Below are 21,908 nucleotides of genomic sequence, written 5' to 3'. Positions count from 1 at the left end.
TAAAAGGTAAATGCATTATGCCAATTATCGCTTAATTTCTAAATGTTTTCAAATAGGTCTCTCGGTTGCCTCTATTACTATTAATATTTGTCAGAATAGCAACTATTATTTATCAGAATAGCAAGTGGCACTTGCAATTGACAAATAACATTCTAGAATGAAAGCTAACCTGTAGTTAGAGGTAGAGTGTAGACAGACATTTTGTGTAGAGCTCCCCCTGCTGTGAAATCATCAATGAAGACAATGTATTCTCGGAAGCTTTCTTTTCAGATTCACAATGTCACACCAGAAGAACTTCAATGCAAAATGTCTTCTCCTGGGGCTGTCTCTAACCAGCAGAAAACACAGTAACTGCTGTTGTGTTTAATCTGCATGTTAGCAGAGAACCACTGCTGTTTTAGTGGAGATTTGCCCTGAAATGAGCAACAGTAACTGTAACAATTTGCATTTATTTGGCGACCTTCATGTAGGATAACATCTCGTAGCGCTTCACAGGGAGTACTGTAAATCAGGCTCAACCAGCAAAATCACGCTGGTGCCGTCTGCTGAGACCACCAGGAAAAGATTGATTTAGGAGCAGATTCATTTTTAATTCGCAACCGCCACAGTGTAAAGGTGCAAATCGATAGTGACTCCACTCCTTAATAAACTCTTAAAACTTCTTAGTCAGTCCTATTAGATGGTCCAAGTTTTGAAGGGACAGTTTTTTTTAAACATTATTGAAGACTTAGTGAATCAACCAGGGAGGGCAGAGCTGTAGACTATTTTCTTAACATTTCAGAGTATTCGCATTTTGGAACATGTTTGCATTTTGGAAAATTTGGAAAATCAATCTTAATTTTGAAATGAACATTGATGTTTTATGAACTTCTGTTGATGAACACTGAATTGATTTCTGCAGGGTCATTTTAAGAATTACAGAAAACCAGCAAATTAAGACTAAATTCAAGAATCTGTCAGAATTTGAACTTTGTGAAATGTTAAAAAACAATAGATTGAAGCTAAACCAGGCATAATTTCTGACCTGCACTTTGACTAACATTAAATGCTATTACCACGTTTCAGAATTTTGTGCATACCACTACAGCATTGGCGTGGCGGTGTTGACAGAGGCTGCAGGAGGCAAGGATTATACTTACCTTTCAAATATATTTTAGATAAGGTAACCAACAATACAAATCAGCCAGTCAGATGTTCTCACAGATGATCATTGAGATTCAACTTCACAGCCACAGATTTTAAGCAAACCATTTGGTAACTAATATTTGTCAGAATAGCAAGTGGAATTTGCATGCTATAATAGTACTGTTCTGTAGCATACTATTTTGAGGATGTAACTATCAGGTTAGATACGGTGGATCCAGTAGATGTAGTCATCTATATCAATGATCTAGACGAAGACATAGAACTTAAAATATCTAAATTCGCGGATGATAACAACAACAACAACAAGATTCCATTTATAGAGCGTCTTTCACGTCGGGAGGACGTCCCAAGGCGCTGTACAGTTGGGTCAGGACCCGAGCATTTGGGGGAAATGGTCAGGGTGAGGGGAGGGAGCGAAGATGGGGTAGAGAGTCGAGAGGGGAGCTGAAGGCACAGTTGAAGAGAAAGGTCTTGAGACCAGCCTTGAAGGAGGAAACGGAGGAGGCGGCGAAGGCACTGGGCGATGGAGTTCCAGAGCCTAGGGGCTGAGAGGCTGAAGGCCCGGCCACCGATGGTAGGGCGGTTGGGGCATATTAAGCTAGGTGGGAGAGTAAGCTCTGAGGATGACACAAAAAGATTGCAAAGGGATATAGTTAGACTAGGTGAGTGGGCAAGAAGGTAGCAGATGAAATATAATGTGGGGAAGTGTGAAGTTATTTACCTAGGTAGTAAAAACAGAAAAGCAGATTATTTTCTAGAAGGGGAGAGACTAAGTTATGTTAGAGTTCAGAGGGATTTGGGTGTCCTTGTACACCAATCACAAAAAGTTAGTATGCTGGTACAGCAAGCAACTAGGAAGACTAATGGCATGTTGGCGTTTATTGCGAAAGGGTTAGAATACAAGAGTAGGGAAGTCTTGCTGCAACTGTATAGGGCCTTGGTGAGACCGTACCTAGAATAATGTGTGCAGTTTTGGTCTCATTTACGAAAGGACATACTCATCTTAGAGGGGGTGCAGCGTAGAATATAGAAAAAGTAGGGGTGATCTTATAGAAACATATAAGATTCTTATGGCGCTTGACAGAGTAGACAGTGTGAGACTGTTTCCCCTGGTAGGAGAATCTAGAACTAGGGGTCACAGTCTTAAGATTAAGGATCAGCCCTTTGGAACAGAGTTGACAAAACACTTCTTCACTCAGAGGGTAATGAATTTATGGAATTCTCTACCCCAGAAGGCTGTAGATGCTCAATCCTTGAACATATTCAAGACTGAGATTGATAGATTTCTAAAGGATAGATGGATTAAGGGATATGAGGATAAGGTGGGCAGATGGAGTTAGGTTAGAAGATCAGCCATGATCTTATTGAATGGCGGGGCAGGCTCGAGGACCTATATAATAGGAAAATATTGGAAAATAGGTGTACAATCTACTATCATAATATACAAAAATATTAATATTCTGCAGAGAGCAGCAAGCTCATGAGGGTACATAGAATTCTCATTTGTATGAAGTGAAGACGATGCGGTGAAATATGTTGCATTTTGTAATGCTTTCGATGGAATCAGGTTCACATCAAATACATTCTGGAATGCCACAATTAGTTGTTCCGGAAATATTGCTAGTTATTAAACTACTCCCTTCCCCTGGATGTGTTTTTTTGGTGGGGGAGTGGTGGGGAAGTTATAAAAAGAAATGATGCCAGCTTTATTTCCTGGGATATCAGCCGACTTTGATTTTAGGTCATAAAAACAGCATTTGAGTGGATTCCAGGATCTTCAATGTGGAAAAATTCTTGGGTTCATCCAATGTATTGAGGCCATGGGATGATGACAACTTTTAACAGGTAGAGTGAGGATAATGGGTGGTATGTGAGTAAGTGTGTAGTGGTTGCCATCGCTCCTTTGACTCTGAAGAAAAATCTCTGAAATGTATCCAAGGTTTCAGCTCACTGACAGCTGTTGAATCCTGTGAATGAATCACTGTACAGTGAGTGCAGACAATGGAGTCAAAATTGCAATCCTGTATTTGCAATCCAGATTTGAGTCTTTATTAGTAGTTTACAGTTTGTGATTTTCAGATTACGAGATTCCCAGAACAGCAAATCCCAAATTTACTAGTCGGCTAAGTCAAAAAGCAAAGAGCAGGCAAAACGCTGCTCTGTGCAGTCAAGGTGCATTTGTCTGCTACTTGGTGAACAGGTGAAAGAAAAGAGTTTGAGGTCAAGGCGGATCGTAATAAGAATGTAAGGGTGGGGGTACCCTAGCAGAACCAGCGAACCATTAAACCACCCCAAGCCACCAAGACTTAACAAGCACTTGATTCTGTCACACAGTGCCAAAGGAAAACAAAACAAAAGCTCTTCCATTTCACAGCAATGCCATCACTAGCCTTAATTAGATTCTAAAGCAGGTTTAAGAGTAGCTGCAGCCATGAAAACATTCACTGTGTATCTGTCACCAAGTCCTGCATGACTAACATCAGATATCCGCAAATCTGCACCTATTTCTTCAACATCATTCCACACTAATGATTAGCTTGGCTCCAGCTCCTGATACTTGTAAAACCAGAAAGCCAAGTGTGTTTGTCTACAAGCACAATCAGGCAAATAATAGAGATTCCCTGGGCATTTAGACCTGAAAGGCACCTTCAAATGTGAAAGTCGCATTCTCAGCTTTTGCCAAGACGTTTCTTGTATCACCCTGGAGTATTGCTAGTTTTTAAATTTAGGTCTGATTTTGAGCATTGTCAATAGCTAGCTAATCCCCTAGAATTAATTGTTGCTAATTCTAGCGACTTTGGGGTCTAACTTGCAATATTCGTAAAAAATGAAAGAAGCTCCAATGAATCTGTGAATTTTGAAGGTTGCCAAGGTATGAGGAAGGACTTCAGAGCCAATCGCACAGCTACAGGGAAATGGCTTTTCATTCTCCAACTCTTTCCACCCTCTGGCAGCTCTTTCATGCTCGTTGGTGGGAGCTAGAAATCACATATACTTCTTCCCTTCCAAATTTGATCCCTTTGAGAGTATAGACTTGGAAGCAAGTTTCTTATTGCTATATAAACATACATTACTATATAAGCAATCACCCCACTTAATAAAAGAACTGCATTCATTTTGTATGGCCATCAATTTACACTAAAATACTGCACACTCAGCAACTTTCCTTCAGGAACCTCCTCCTTTAATCACTGAAGTTAAATGTATTTCATTGTTCGCTGAACTTCAGCTTTAATCTGTTCTGGATTTTTTAATTCCGTTACAAAAAGTTAATAAAAAAGGCAATCCAATATGAATGGTTACATTTATTTCAAATTGAACATGGGGTCTGGCCAGCCTCCTTTAAATCTTCTGAGTCCATGATGAGTTCATTTTAGTAACAATAATAATTGTCCTCCTGACGTGAAAGGCGCTATACAAATGTAATTTGTAGTTGTTGTTTATACAGTCCTTATCACATCATTGAGACATCTCAAAGAGCTTCACAAAATATATTTTAAGTGAATTGACTGTGTATTTTTGGCTGAAACTTGCGGTATTTCCTAATGGAACTTCTCACTTGTGTGTCATGCATATTGGGTGACTTGAGAAAAACCCGTTCTGAAAATAAATTGAGTTGGAGTGTTCCCAAATTTTGGAATGACTTTTTTATACAGTAGCCAAGCCACTATTCCATCCTTCAATGTCAGCTTTTCCTATCACTGTGGAGAAGAATTCACAGCGCACTGATTGTTTCACCCACTACTAGGAAACATGAGCTGGGTTTAGACTGTGGTCAGACAGTGATGTGTTATAATAATTGTTCATTATAAGCCCATTTAGAAATAAGTCCCTTCCCCAAATGTACACCAATAATTTCAGTAGAGTTTCAGTTATAATAATAATAATCCTTGCATTTGATATAGCGCTTTTCACGTCTTCTAGACGTCTCAAAGCGCTTCACAGAATATACTGTAAAGTGAACTGACTGTATATTTGTGGGCGAACACAGCAGCCAATTACACATAGCAATGTCCCACAAACAGTCGTGGATTGAAAATGACCAATTTATTATTGTTTGGTTTTTGGAGGGATTATTATTAGGCGTGTGGAGTAACGAAACTTGCCCAAGGTTTCGCCCTGCCTGGAATTGAACTCAGGTCTCTCGCTTGCAAACTGAGTGCTCTAACCACTGAGCTACAGGACTCCACTCCAGTTGATACCAGGGGCCAAAACATAACCAGTGTACAATCTAGCATAAGTGTCAATATTACTCAGGTACATTGTCATTTAAATTTTTTTGCATCCACGGTACATAATAATCCTAATAATCCTTGCATTTGATTTAGCGCCTTTCATGTCGGGAGGACTTCTTAAAGCGCTTCACAGGATATACTGTAAAATAAAATGGTTGTGTGTTTTGTAGGCGAGTGTGGAACAATTGGGACATTGTCACTAAGCCATGTTGTTCGAGGCTGGTCTAAGCCTTTTTGCTATTGCTGACAAATTTTATTTGGCATTATAGTGGTCATTTGTGTCAGCTGGTAAAATCCCCCACTCCCCTCACCAAGAAGGGGAAGACATGGCTGATACATAAATAATCCTTGCATTTGATATAGTGCCTTATCACATAAACAAGTGACTCAAACCACTTCACAGAATTTCCTGTTGTGTAATGATTGTTTATTTGTAGGTAAATACAGCTGCCAATTTTCACACAGCAATGTCTCATAAGCGGCCAAGGTGTGAATTTTATATAGATGATTGGGAGAACTCCCATCTCTTTTCGACTAGGTACATGGGACCTATAATGTCCACCTGAACAGGCAGATGGGGCCTCAGTTTAATAATAATCCTTGCATTTTGATATCGCGCCCTATCACGTCTTCGAGATATCTCAAAGTGCTTCACTGAATATGTAAAATGATTTGACTGTATATTTTATGGACAAAATGTGGCAGCCAATTGCGCAAAGCAGTGTCCCACAAACCATCATGGATTGAGTGACGAATTTATTATTTTTTTGAAGGAATTAGACAAACCTTAGGCAAGTTTCTTTTTTCCACACACACGCTTCTGTTTGCCTAGCAGTAAGTAGGAACCTGGTTGTTTATTGATTGGTGGATTGCTTTTCTGCGGGTAATAATTCCGTCACAAAAAAAGAATTTGTCACTTCAATCCGTGACTGTTTGTGGGACACTGCTGTTTGCAATTGGCTGCCACGTTTCACCCACAAAATATAGTCAATTCACTTTACAGTATATTCTGTGAAGCGCTTCGAGACATCTCAACGACATGATAAGGTGCTATATCAAATGCAAGGATTATTATTATAATTATTACCCCCAGAAAAGTGATCTGCAAATCGACTAACAACCGGGTTCCTACTTACTGCTAATTAAACAGAGGAGTGTGGAGTAAGAAAACTTGCCCAAAGTTTCGCTCTGCCGGGAATCGAACACAGGTTTTTCGCTTGCAAGGCAATTGATCTAACCACTGAGCTTCAGGACTCCACAATATCTCATCCGAAGGATGGCTCCTCAGACAACACAGGGCTCCCCAAGCATTGCAGCCTGGGCTCAGAACAAAAATAACCATAACCAGTCAACCTCCTTCAGCAATTGCATTGTCACTTGTTATTATTAAGTAAATGTTGTTCCTCCTCCAATTTCCTCCTTTTCTCTCATCAAGGTGTTGACTCTTTCTGGGAGCATTGCCCAGGTGACCATTGTTGGTGAGTGTCAGTAGCCTATTCCACCATCAGAGCCATCACAGTATTGACCTTCCCCAATATGATTTTTCCTTCTCGTTCCTGGGACCTGGAATTAATTTCAGCACGCATGAAATGTGAACTGCAGGACCCTCCTGATTTGTATGGGTCAGTTTTACATAAAGTTCTCCAAAGAGTAATCCTGCCCTTTGATATACTTAGTACCTTTCACATTGGAAGGATATCCCAAAGCATTTCACATGATTTTACTATAAAATGAAGTGGCTGTCTCATTGGGACAAGCTGGGGGGAGTTGAAAAAAACCTAACAATAATAATAAATTGGTCACTCAATCCATGACTGCTTGTGTGACACTGCTGTGTGCAATTGGCTGCTGCGTTTCGCCCACAAAATATACAGTTAATTCACTTTACAGTATATCTGTGAAGCACTTTGAGATGTCTCGAAGATGTGTTAAAGTACTATATCAAAATGCAAGGATTATTATTATTATAAGTGGTTATAACCTCTCTTGCACTCTCTCTCTCCACAACTTCTCTCCTCCATCTGTTTGCCAGATTGAAATAAAGATGAAGAAACTTTAGTGGTGGAAATGGATTGCAAAAGCATAAATTCCCACTTGTTTCAGTGCAATTTTAACTTGGCCACAAAAAAGTGTCTATTCCAGGTAGAAATAGTTAAAGCAACATACGAGAGGAGAGAGAGCAGGCTGTTGGACATATTTTTACACCACCACAAATTCAGTACTTGGAGCCTTCTGGTTCTGTTCTGGCAGGAACTTCACCTTCAGACAGTTCAAAATAAACTGAGCTGTTTGTTTATTTTGAAACCTATAAATTAGTGGTGTTTATTGTGGCAATCGAGAGAGGAATTGCAATTTTTCTTTGGTGACTTGACTCCCATCTGCCACTATAAACAAGGTAATAAAGAGGCAGGTTTCACTCTGTCGCTGTGAATTGCGGAGCTGCTGGCAGCTTTCTGCACAGATTCTGACACCGTCTGTCTCCAGGATACAGTTTCAAAAATAACTCCACTTTGTTTGCACATGTTAAGAGAGGTTTCAAATGTAAAAAAAAGAAAAAGAAAACAGAGCAGCTCAGCTGAGTTAACCATGATTGTAGAACACAGTGAGTAATGTTCAGATATTTTAGGATAAAGAACTTGACAGAGCAGTTGGTGAGAGTTGATACACTGAATTATTAGAGAGACACTACCCCGGGTGAAGAGCGCTATATAATGCAAGCTGTTGTTGTTGTTTTATACAGAACCTGAATTTGTAACAAAGGAAACTTGTCTAAGGAAGTAATCATGATGTATACAAAGAGCTAACAGGAGAATCCAATACACTCCAATGCAGTGCTGGAGGTGTACTGCATTGTTGGAGGTGACGTCCTTTGGATAAGATGTTAAATAGAGGTCCATCTGTCTGTTCAGGTGAATGTTAAAGATCCCATGGCACAATTTGAAAAGAGAAAAGAGTTTCTCCAGATGTCCTGGCCAACAATCCCCAAATAAATTTGATCACTCACTTCATGGCTGTTTATAAGACTTTCATAAACGCTGGTAAGTTCCCTTACTCCACACGCCTCTGTTTACCTAGAAGTAAGTAGGAACTCGATTGTTAGTTGATTGGCAGATCACTTTCCGTGGGTAATAATCCCTTCCAAACAAATAATACTTTGGTCACTCACTGTCCCGACTGATTGTGGGACACTAATGTGCGCAATTGGCTGCCGTTTTCGTCCGCAAAATATACAGTCAATTTACTTTACAGTATTCTGTGAAGCGCTTTGAGATGTCTCGAAGGTGTGATAAGGTGCTCTATCAAATGCAAGTATTCTTATTATTAGTAGTGTGTACAAATTGGCGTCTACAAATACACTGTGTGAAGTACTTTGAGACATCTTCCTGACATGAAAGGCATGGTATCAAATGCAAGGATTATTATTATTTAATCTGATGGGGTTTGATACTTTATATCAGACAACCTCCTCCAGCTCTGTTATTTATTTTGCTTGGATCTGGTTTGGATCCAGTGTATCTCACATTTTATACTGTTTCATCCAATTAAGTAGAGCATAGTGGCTCTTTTATCTATGTTCCAGTGTACGTTTTATATATGGTTAACAATCCTAATCCTGTGACCTACCCACATCTTTCCAATTCTGCTGATTTGTGCTTTTGAGTTGTGATCATTTTTTGAGATATCGGCAAATACTACATCTCTTTCAGTAGGAATGTGTTATAAGCTCCAAGCTGTATCCAGTGGCACAGAGTGCAGGAGGGTTGATTTTGCATTCATACTTCAGGCACCAGCTCAGAGTCATTGTCGGGAGCTATACTTTCAGCTCTGCGTTACCCTCTTTCTGGACTCGGAGCATGTTCCACTGAGAATGATCTATGATCTTGAGATCTGTGTAACAATAAAAAATAATAACCCTTACAATTAATATAGGGCCTTATCAGGTCAAAATGACTCAAAGTGCTTAAATGACAAAATGACTTGCGTGATTAAAGAGCTACAATGCAAATATGCCAATGTCCTGACCAAAGCACGAGAATTATTCAAGTCTCCTACATCAACCAGAAGAAGTCAGTGTCACTCCATGAAGCTGTCATTGCACAGTCTGTTTGCGGTGGACAAGGCTTTACGAAGTGTAACTGCAGTCAGAAGAAATGTCAGACCAACCATTGTAAATGCTTCAAAGCAAAACTAAAATGTAACTCCCGGTGTCATGGAAGCCTCACTTGTGTTAACAAATGAACATTTGACTCATCAGCAAATGTAATATCACATGAAGTTTGTGATGAATAGAATATTAATTTTCAGAATGTGTTATTTATTTGTTGATAATGCTAACAAGTGTCAAGGCAAAGTTATCAATATGATCAAATGATCACTTTTTCACAAAATCCCTGACTCCTAATTTCAGTGATTTCATGATTTGACAATTTTAATGAAAATTTCAGGGAATTCACGAAATCCCTGGTTTCACAACTTTACTGTAACATATATATATAAGATATATAGCCCTGACCTTGGTACACATGTTCCAAAGTGACTTACAGAATTCTACTAACCTGAATTGTGGTAAATATTTAGAGTTAAGGTAGTGTTGTTTGTGGTGCTTTTATAATAAATAATAATCCTTGCATTTGATATAGCGCTTTTCACGTCGGGAGGACGTCCCAAAGCGCTTCACAGAATACACTGTAAAGTGAATTGACTGTATATTTGTGGGCGAACGCGGCAGCCAATTGCGCACAGCAATGTCCCACAAACAGTCGTAGATTGAAAATTACCAATTTTTTATTGTTTTTTTGTTTTGGAGGGATTATTATTAGGCGTGTGGAGTAAGGAAACTTGCCCAAGGTTTTGCCCTGCCTGGAATTGAACTCAGGTCTCTCGCTTGCAAAGCGAGTGCTCTAACCACTGAGCTACAGGACTCCATACTGTCCCATCAAGTCACACAAGCTGTGCTGTACAGCTGAGCCAATGGAGCATTACTCTGGCTCAGAGTAATGCTCCTTCTCTGTAGATCCACAGGGCTCAAACCTATTGATTCATATTTATATATATTGTTTATGAAAAGCTGTTTATGAAAGCCTAAATGTGACAAGAAGCAAATAATTATAAAATCTATTGCTAAATCGATGAAAACTGTATTGTATTGGATAATAAATTGATTGTCTCCCATACAAAAACACTGAGATCTGTGTATTAAAAATAATTCTCCAATTGATGGAGCACCTTATCACATCAAAATATCTCAAAGTGCTTCACAGCATCAAATGCAAAATAAAAAGGAGTTTGCTCATGTCTGGACATCTCTTCTTTGTTCAAGTAATTATGTTTATATCTTGCCTATTTTTCAGTACATTGATAAACTCGTATATTGTTTTTTTTTGTATGTTAGTCATGGCTCTTAGCTGCTGGCTCTATACAATTCCAGCCAGCCTCTCTGCTTATTTGGCTGGTGTTGTTCAGGATGCTTTTATATTACATTTGGAAATTTAAAAAACATTGTTTAAAATTTTAAAAAAGCCAAGTTTTCAGTTGAATCTTGAAGAACGTGTTGAAACCCTCAATACTTGATATTATTGCACAAAAGATTTTTCTTTTACATGTTATCTGAAAGACAGGGACATGCAGATTCTGGAAACTGCAAGGGGCTTTGATGCTCAGAGTGTTAAGAGTAATTGAAATATCTGATATGTATAGAACCAGGTTCACCAGGTTCCTCTACAATGTGTCAGTGCGCAGCAGTGAAAACCAATATCAGTCGTGTTGTCTGTGGTAGAGGCTCTATTTCTTTGTAATTCTGCAAAAAAAAATCCTTTCCATCAAGTCATAATTTTATTACCTGAAAAAAGACCCCTAAGGTTAAAAAAAGCATGTGAGTGCTATAAACTCAGACACGGTAATGCGCAGTATGATCACTTTAACTAGAATGTGACTGATTTCTAATTTAATAGACCAATAAAACTCGCATCCAGCTTGTTAACTCTGGCGTGCAACCCTGAATTTGTGCTGCTGTTCAGATTCCTGGCAGCAAGTGGTTCAACGGCATGTTGTAAAATATCTTAGAGTCCTGTAGAGCTGGCCATTAATTACATGCTACAGCAGAAAACTTACGCAAAATTGATTTCTTTGAGCCTCAGTAGCATTTTGTCAACCAGATATGACAAGGCTGCAGTCTTTCATTGTCCAGTAAATATTGCAAACTGCTGACCTCACTTAACCATACCTGCTTCAAACCATACTTCTGCTTAAAGCTGACATGAATGATTATTTTTTTTAGAAAATGACAGAAAATACTGTGCTCTGGAGTATATTTTAATATGCACTGATTAGATTTCACTGTGTATAAGTACCATTTCCTTGAAATATCAGCATGGATAAGCCAGTGTTGAAAGCCACTTTTGTTAGACTTTTTAAATTAATTCATGAATCATCCTAGGGTTTCCTGAATTTTCTGGACCCGTCGAAATGTCATTTAATTGTTTATACAATTTGTAATCTTCATTCTTTATCATCCTTATCATTGTAGAAAGATTAAAGATTTAACCAGTCTCTGCCATACATCATACAGACCTGGAGCTCTCTGGTTTGTCCAGGTCTGTGCTGTGCTGACTGATCAGATCTGGGGCATTCATTGGGGTAATACAATTGGCCTCAGTGCCCCTGGGATGGGAATGGGAAAGTGCATTCAGGGTGTTTTGCACCTGCTTGCTCGAACAACAACAACAAATTGTATTTATACAGTGCCTTTTATGTCGGGATGGCATCCCAAGTCGCTGGAGAGTCAAGAGTTTGCACCCAAGCTGGGGTTGGAATCAAGAGGCATGGAGGCCAAGGGAGATGAAAATGGAAGGATGACCAAAGGCATGGTCAAAGAGGAAGGTCTTGAGACAGGCCTTGAAGAAGATAAGGGAGTGGGGGGACAAGGAAAAGGGATTCCAGGTTGGAGTTCCAAAAGGTGGAGGCAGAAAAGCTGAAGGTCCAACTGCCGATGGTGGGATGGGTAGGGGGCCAGTGCCCACTGAGGTGAGGGAGCAGGATGGGTGGTAAGGTAGGTTAGTAGGTCGCAGAGGTGGGGAGGAGGTGAGATAACAACAGCACAATTGTGGTCAGTGGGCTTGAGACTGAAATTAATACTATCCAGTAATCCTTACAGAAAATTTCACTGGCGTGATTGCTGGGTGGGAATAGGATTGGTCTGTCCTCCACAGTTGAATAGCCATCCAGCACTCACTATCTGGCTTACCCATGAAGAATGCCCACATAGGAAAGATACAGGAGGACCACTGGCATCCCATGACTCACATTCCAGCAAGAATCAGCACCTTCAAGGAGAATAGTAGAAATTGACAAAAATAAAAGGTAATTTTAAGCAAATTACTACTGACTCAATCCCTGTTCTTGAACTGGCATTGGGGTTTAATATGTAGAGATTTATAACTTTAATTCAGAGGGCAACGTTTAATCTGGTTCTGGATTTCCTCTGTTATCTTAGAATTTCAGTCTATTCAGAATTTGTCAAATTCTAGAAATCAGTCTATACTTTGAAATGTTTACTCTGTAGTTGCTAAAAGAAATTTTCAGAAAACGGGCTCCCCAAATCGTAAGACTCTATTTAAGAATTTGCCAAATTTTAGAAGCTCTAAAATGTTAAGTCAATAGAGTAAATTTAAACTCAGGTGGAATTTCTAACCTTAAGTTGCAAACTTGTCTGTTTAGGTGGACATTAAAGACCCCATGGTACTACTTGAAAAGAGAAGGTGCTTTCTTCTGGTATCCTGGGTAACAATTCCCAAATAATATTGATTATTCACTTAATTGGCTGTTTGTAGGACATTTATGGGTGTAAATTCACCGCTGTTTTGCCTACAAAATACACAGTCATCCTATTAAACACTTTTAAATGTCCTCCTGGTGTAAAATGGTGTAAAAAACAACTCTTGCAAGTAATTGGAAGCACATCGCTCTAACCCATTTGGAACCGGTCGTAGATTTTTAAATCCACATTGATCACATGGTGAAGACATTAAATTTGCTATTTATAAAATGATCAATTTAGAAAATGTGAATGTGTTTTATTTTTGGTAGGTTTTGGGGTAGGATAGAACAGATGTTAGTCTGTTTCTGTAAACTGATGATTTACTGTAGTGAACCTTTTTTAAAAGAAATAACCAAGTATCAAATTCTATAGCAATGTATTCAGACAATGCAGAAATCCACATAAAACTATATTTGTTTATATAACAACAATTTTGTAGGTTGGAATTGTTAAAAACATCTCACATCATGAAACAAAACATTTCAGGTCATTCACTGGGAGCTATTATTCTTCCTATTTGGCTCCTATTAACCTTGTAAGCTACAACTAATGGATAAGATAATAATCTTTGCCTTTGTTATCGTGCCTTATCACATCGTTGAGATGCCTCAAAGCGCTTTATAGGATTTTACTGTAACGTATAGTGACTGTGTATTTGTAGGCAAAGAATATCCTATTATTTTAAAAACACCTTGTTGTTTAAAAAATAAACTAGGAAAACACAGATGAGCCTAGGTCGGTGGGCAAGCAATGGGAAACTTGCCAGTGTTTACAATGGAAAGCTGCGTGGATTTAGCTAATTAAACTCCAGCAGTACCTCAACATCCACCCTAGGGTCACAAAGCCTTGGCTCTTGCCAACTTATGTTTAATACTCTCCAGAATTAAGTGTTGTCCCATTTGTTTTTGATCTAACACCCATTCTAGTTTTGAGTGATCTCCCCAGTTGTTACTGTGCATTCCCTATGCAGGAACGCGGTGCCCTCTTTTGATGGAAGGAGGTGACTAACAAAAGGTCAGGCTGAATCACTCTGGCTTTTCCGATACCTGCTATCCATGAGGAAGGTCTACACTTCTGCTCAATGTTTTTCCTACCACATCGCCACAAGAACTGGTCTTGGATTGTAAAGTCAGCAAGAACGGGGACATTACACAAAAGAACCCTGTGTCATCCTATTCAATGGGGCCACACATTAGTACAGCAATTCGGCTAGGAATGCTTCAAAATAGCTGTATAATTTGGAGAAAAGTGACAAGAGATGCAGGGCTGTGCCAAGCTTGCTGCTGCTTAACCAGAGCTATATTGTTCCTTACAACAATCGAATCTTTCTTCAGATTCACATGCTCCCATATATCTTTTCCAAGGTTAAACAATCATCGAGAATGCAAAAAGGTACAATAATAACATGAGGAAATCAAAGCAAATGCGGAGCCCTTTTCAAATTATTGGAGAGAATTGCAGTAGGACTGGTTGGCGTGCTTCATTCACTTTCTGTCAATGTCAGGGTCTCATCTGTGTGAAAAGTGAAATGCCATCCTATTACCAATCATTAGGAAGAGTGACAGCATCATTTGTCAGGAACCAGACAACATTGCAGCTGCTGCGCTTTTCCCATTTTCAGAGAAGAAAATTGGCTCATTATAGCCCCAGGCAGCAACAGTGCTCTTTCAAGCAAATCTGTCCCTGTGCAGAATGGCTATTATCTTTCTGGTTAAAAAAAGGGAAAGAAACCTTGCAGAAGTCAGCAACTCTTCAGCTGAATAAGCGGTAAAAGCTCAATAGAAAAGGATAGTATTTCCAACAAAAGGACTCTTTATGTAAGAAACGTCAGGCACTGTGGAAAGGACAGATGACACCAGGTATCAGCTGACCCTATTGCTCTTGGGTATGACCTATGATCTGAGTATAATTGTTGCCATTGCATCTCTTTTATCTTTCATATGTTCCTTTCTGGTCCAATGCTCAAAGGCGCAGATGGATCATCAGTAAATGTCCACTGTGCAGTCATACTATAACAAATAAAGCTACTTTTGCTTTATCATTGATGGTTAATTTGCCGCCGTTTCATTGCTTTGGTCCAGTTCATTGCTTCCTTCGTTGTAACGCATCAAAATTGCTTTGGTTTCTAAATTTAGAATAATTTTCAGGTTCTATATACATGTTTTCCTTTTTTTAAAGTAACTTTTTTTTTAAACAAGAGGATGTTTTAGAATCGAGTTCAAGATTCTCGTCCTCACTTTTAAATCCTTCCAAGTTCTTGCCCCACCCTACCTACGTGATCTTATATAACCATACTAATTGGTCCATTCCCTCTGCTTGGCAGGCATTGCCTGCTTCATGTCCACCATCGACAGTCGGGCTTTCTACCCTACTATCTGGAACTTCATCCTGGAGTCCCTTTATTCTCATCCATTCCCTCACCTCCTTCAAGGTCTGCTCAAAACATACATCTTTGACCATCTCTGATGTGAGTCCAGTATGAGGTGAGGTACAAGGCATTAAAAGCTTGACTGCAGAGGTAGTGGATCAATCAAGGGTCAGTCCACAGCAGTAAAGGAGGCTTTTATGTCAATTGCATTCACTTATAATGGAGTTGTCACTGTTATATTATGAAGCGGTTGTGCTATTTTTCAGCATGTAAGCACATTATGTCTCTGTATCAGTTAGCCTTTCAGTCGTGCGAAATGATGTGCCTTACACTGTATAATTGCTGCTGTGTACCTCCTCATCCATTTACGTCACAGCTGTCTTATCTTCATAAGTCTCGGAATGCAATGACAAAAAATTGTGCACAATAGAAATTTCTGTTGGCTTCACAGCACGGTAGCCACTGCAGGGCAAAGACGCTCACCAATAGATATTGGCTAGACTGTTGGTCACAGGTCTATTAACAGCATTGGATCTGTGAACTATTCTCTCTGACATGTGGTGGTGGTCACACCTGTGTTGTTCCGATCATGTCACACACCGCATTCTTCCCCCCCGCCCCCCCAAAAAAAATGACACAGACACTTTGTGATATTTTTAACGAATAGATAATTGGTAGAAAAATTCCTGTTCATTTTTTTCTAACTGTGTTGTAGGTGGCCATCTGGGAGCACAGCTTAAAATTGACTGGTTCTGCACTTGCTTAATTGAAACACACATTTAAATTGTAAAAGATAATATTATAACCAACCTAAAGACAAAGTGGCCTCAGAATTTGTGCCTCATGATAAAATCACTTCCTCCTGACCTTCCTCTGGCATTGGCCAGCTTTTGGCATGAAAGTGAAGCCTGCGTCTATTGATATTAGGTGACTAATATTTATTCATTAATATTTATCATTAACTTAATTCATTCATCAACTAGACAAAGTAAACCCTTTTTGTCCAATAAATGGACTAATTCAACCAGTGCCTATAGATGCTATGAGTCATCGCATGGGTCTTTATGCCAATACACACATTGCATTTGGCCGATAGCTCAATTTAAGGGGGACCTAATACAGGTGTTTAAAATTATAAAGGGTTTGATTAGATTAACATAAATAAGCTGTTTCCACTGGTTGGAGAGTCCTTAACCAGGGGACACAAGTATAAGCTGGTGACTAAGGAATCTAAAAAAGAATTTAGGTAGAACTACTTCATATAGTGGGCAGTGAGATTGTGGAACTCTCTGTCTGAAGTGGTGATTGAATCAAATAGCATAGATGCATTCAAGAGGAAGCTAGATCTTCACAAGAGGGAGAGATGAACAGAAGGGTATGACATGGACTGGTTGGGCCAAGTGGCCTGTACATCTTCATAAATCTTTGTAAGATATCTTTCACTAGTCATAATACAATAATATAATAACGCTTGCATTTTATACAACACCTCATCACATTGTTGAAACATTTCAAAGAGCTTCACAGGATTTACTGTAAGGTGTTGTGACTACATATTTGTAGACGAATACACCAGCCAATTTATGCACAGCAATTCCCACAAACAGCTATAAAATGAATAAACAAATTCATCCTGTTGGCCAGGATAACAAGGAGACACTCTTTCTTGCCATGGGATCTTTAACGTCTACCTGAACAGACAGATGAAACCTTGGTCGAACAATACAGCACTCCCCCAGGATTGTATTGGAGTGTCAGCCTAGACTGTGAGTTCAAAGTCATGCATGGAGCTTGAATGCACAACCTCGTATCCTGATATCAAAGAAATACTCTTGTGATATCAATCTTTTTTTTAACATAAAGATTCAACAAATTAATCACTAGGTGCTCACATTGGTCCTGGAAGCTTTTGTTTAAATATACCAAAATATTCAGCTGATATATCATATCCATAAAAAATCACACTTGCCTTGCATTCCTTGTTGTCTTGCTGACATTTGTTACGCAAATCACATCTAATTTATTGGACACAACATCATAAATAACCTCATTAGTCAGCATCTTCACTTCCAAAATCACAACAGAATCCTTTGACGTGTAAGTTGAGTTTTCCAGTTAGAATTTTTGCTCCAAAGTGAAATTCTTCATAGCAAGAACTGCCCTTTTCAGTAAAATTAACTGATCCAAACCTTGATGGTTGCAGGAACACTTTATCGCCCATTAATTCTGGTAGTGCACTGATAAGCAGTTCTGCTGTTGCAGCTATGAAGTCTACAGTTTCCAGAACATAGCATTTTGAGTTACTGTAAAGGGGAAAACTTAATGTTAACTGTAATGGCACCAGATTCACAGCTAGCAGCTTAGTGATTCCTCTCTGAAAGAAGCTGCATTTTTTCTTTAAAAAGGAAAGCCAGACAAATACAGAAAAATATCATTAAATAAGACTCTGGTGATCTCCAATTCTCTCTGTCTATGCCTCTCTAGCTCCATCCTTCACAAATTTAAACTCGCAGAATCCCCAGCCCACTGAGGGCTCTCATCACCTAGAGTGTTGCTGAGCTCATCTGACTGCCTGTTCCACAGAGGATTGATGTCCATCACCCCAATTACTCCTATCTGTGTAATCTACCTCAACTTTCTGACCCAGCCTATAAGTTTCCACTCTTCTGTCTCTGGTTCTCTATGGGATCCTAGTCCCAATGCCGCTACACACCTGTCCTCTGAAATTCTCTTTCCAAACTAGAAGCCTGAGGCTTCCCTCAACAAATCATAAACACATACTGGGTTGCATCATGAGAGTATTTGAGTGCAAGATGAGAAATTATTCTAGCCTAGAGTACGTCACTGGTGAGGTTATAAAGGATGTGAGGAGGCTTGCATCAGAAGGGATTCTATAATGCAGAATGAAAAATAATTTTGAAGGGTATGGGGTAAGAGTTGAGGAATAGTTGCCTCCTCCACTAGAGTGGTTCTGGAATGTCTCTGGTGCCTTACGTTCCACCATCGGGGGCCACACTTTCAGCCACTACACCTCTATCCCTCCGCCTTGCCCCCTTCTTAACTTAACACAACAAAAAAAATAAAAAGCAGAGGTGAAAAATGTGCTTTCAAGTTAAAGCTGCATTGATGAATTTTCCAGATTTCTGTGCAATCTTAAATTTTAAGTAAAAATGGTCTCACGGGCTAAGACTAAATGGAATGTTAGTCCAAATGAGAGATGATTAAGGTGGTGTACATAGTGGGACGCTGCTGTGCACAATAGGCTGCCACGTTTCACCACAAAATATACAGTCAATTCACTTTACAGTGTATTCTGTGAAACGCTTTGAGACATCTCGAAGACGTGATAGAATGCTATATCAATTGCAAGGATTATTATTATGATCAATGTGAATTCACAGCTGTATAAGTCACTATGCAAGTATGAAAGTACAAACCTCTCTTGAGATTTTTTAAAAACATTCACCAATCATTACTGTGTCATTGCTATTATTATAACATTATTACATTGCTATATAAAGTGTCATTTTTAATAGAGGGTTCTTAAATTTGATATTTTGTATTCTGAATGTTTATAAGTGTGACTATATGATAAGCAATTGTGCGGCTCACTAAGGTCGAGAAAATTGCTGGAAAACTGAAATAAAACTCAAATATACAGCAAATCAATCAGAGTTACAAAGAGAAACATTATTTAAAGTTTCACTGAGAATATAGGATAAAAGGCAGTAACACCTTGAAACCCTTTTGACCTGTCTTTCTCTTTCAGATGCTGACATATTTTGTGTTGTTTTGAATGCTTCATTGTTTATCTTCCCACCCACTCCCCTTCTTCAGCTCCCCATTGCCCCTGGCTTGGATCCCCAGCCAGCTGTGTTAAACTCTTTGAGACTTCCTCCTGACATGAAAGGTACTTTTTGAATGTAAAATGTAAATTGTTTACCGAATGATTAATAAAGCAAGAATTTAGCTTGAACTGATGGTTTTGCCATTTATTTTCTCACCTATCGTATAGGCCACGCTTTGTCAGATCAGCACCTGGAAATAAAATGTGGATAGGATCAGATTGACGTCTAGAGCCAAGCGCCAAACCCAAACCTTACATTCAATACCCAAATCTGGTTTTATTTGGACCAATTCGGATATGACACACTTTCTGCTTTCAAACCAATTGCTAACATCCCATATGCACAATGGTGACATTTTCCTCTGTACATGTTTGCAAATGTTATCTGGCCCTGGACGTTTATAATGTAAGACAAAGTGGCAGCAAAACTTTTTAAACTTCCTTTAAGTTTGTTTCTGAAACCTGTTGACACCAAAAGAACATGTTTGTAATTAATATTTTAACCCATTTCAAAGAAGCAGTTTATTCAAAGTCTTATGTGGGAGATGCAGTTACGTAATTTCATGATGAACATGTGTGTATCTTGTGTGATAGCAGAGGAAAGCATAATGTATTCGTCCTTGTGGTGATGAATTGCTGCATTGACTACACAATAAACATCATGTCCTCCAACATTTCTCTTTAGAAAACTTTATCCTGCTGTATTCCTTAAATTAAACAAAAAGGAAAGGAGGCAGGCAGTTAACAAGCTGCATATTTGAATGTGACACAATTAAAAAATAACGATTTGTTGTTTCATTTTCTATGTTTAAAGATTACCAGCAGCATTAAGTGCACATGTGCTCGATGACACGAGATTGAGGAAAGATTTGGGATGCTAATATTTGATCTGAAGAACACTTATTGCTTCTGTGACAGGTACTAATGATAATTGTCGCATTGTGTTCCGTAGTTTTGAAGTTTATAACCTTTTTCCGAGTTAACTGGTGCAGATTACTTTCAGATAAAGCTGCAATGAACTCACAGACCATTAATCTTTCATACATCAAAGTCACAAAGCACACTGGCATCCACATCAACACCTTTTGCCTGATTTAAGAAAAATGAGTCAAAACAGAATAATTGCCGAAATAGTCCATCTATTGAGGAACATCAATCACCATTGCAGCAAAGAGCAGTCTGGCATTTTAGTAAGGTAAAAATCTAAACATAAATAAATTGCCGGTCCCTGCTAGTTTGCAAAAAAAGTGTGATCATGTGAGGCCAGTATTGGGAAGACAATAAATAATAACAATAATCCTTGCATTTAATATAGTGCCTTTTACATCAGGGAGGATGTGTCAAAGTGCAGGATTTTACAATATATATATTTTAGGCAAACACGGCAGCCAACTTGTACAGAGCAATGTCCCACAAACAGACAAGAAGTGAATGACTAATTTTATCTGTGGAATTGTTGGCCAGGATGCTGGGAGAAACTTCCTTCACTTTCTCAATCTTCCTGCTCTAATTCCATCTGTATCACATTCTAAATCACTCATTATAATCGTGCAAGCTTGAAATGGTATGTATTGTACTCCAAAACCTAACTCAGTTTCTCATTTGATATAAACCATACTTATCCTCATGCACAGTTAAACAACTGAGAAGATTCATAAAAGCTTTATAAATGGGGGCATTGGCTGGCAGGAGGCACACAATGGAAGTCACGCATGTTGACCCAGTAGAGCTTACAACAACGTATGAAATCATAGCAACGTGTTGATGCTTGCACCCACATCTAAGTACCGTAGTGTTTAGTCTGGCAAACCAAATCCTCAAAACACAGTTCAATATTTCCTCACTAAAATCTCCATTAACCTTTTGCAACTTTACATTAGTCTGAACCATCTATTAATCGTAAGGACCAGCGATCCACAGCAGATTTGTGTCTTTCTTTACTGGGTGTGTAAGTTATTTTGTCATTTCCTCTCTTTCCTTGTCTGCAATTCCCTGGCTGAAAGTATTTGCAGATGATGGAGGCACTATAAGCAGCTGATAAAAAAGCCTGACTTGGGTTGAAATTTTAACTTCTTAAACACCTTCAATGCCTAAATGTTGGTGATTGAGAGAATGATATGGAGAGACATTAGAGGCTTTTATAATTCAAAGACTGCAAAAACATTCATCATTACACTGTAATATGTAAATCGTGCAGTAGAATATATTGCCCAGTGAAGTGAATTCATGATATACTGGAGTTCTACGTGCACTATGTAGTGAGATTATTCATTCTGATATGCTGGGTCTGGGGAAACCTGAAGAGTAAAGAGGATCTGATCCTATTTCAGAGTGGGGTTACTGAACCTCAAAATAAATCGCATCAAGCCATATAAATCAAGGCCTGAATTTAAAGCAACTGTTCCTACAAACAAAGGATCACAGTATTTTTACAATGAAGAAACATGTTCAGTCGCAGTTGCTGATGTGTTTCCAATAACAAGGATAGTCTGAATC

The sequence above is a fragment of the Callorhinchus milii genome, unplaced genomic scaffold (assembly GCF_018977255.1).
Source record: "Callorhinchus milii isolate IMCB2004 unplaced genomic scaffold, IMCB_Cmil_1.0 Scaffold2, whole genome shotgun sequence".
Lineage (NCBI taxonomy): Eukaryota > Metazoa > Chordata > Chondrichthyes > Chimaeriformes > Callorhinchidae > Callorhinchus > Callorhinchus milii.
The sequence above is the reverse complement of the archived record's forward strand: the minus strand, read 5'-3'. Positions refer to the sequence as shown.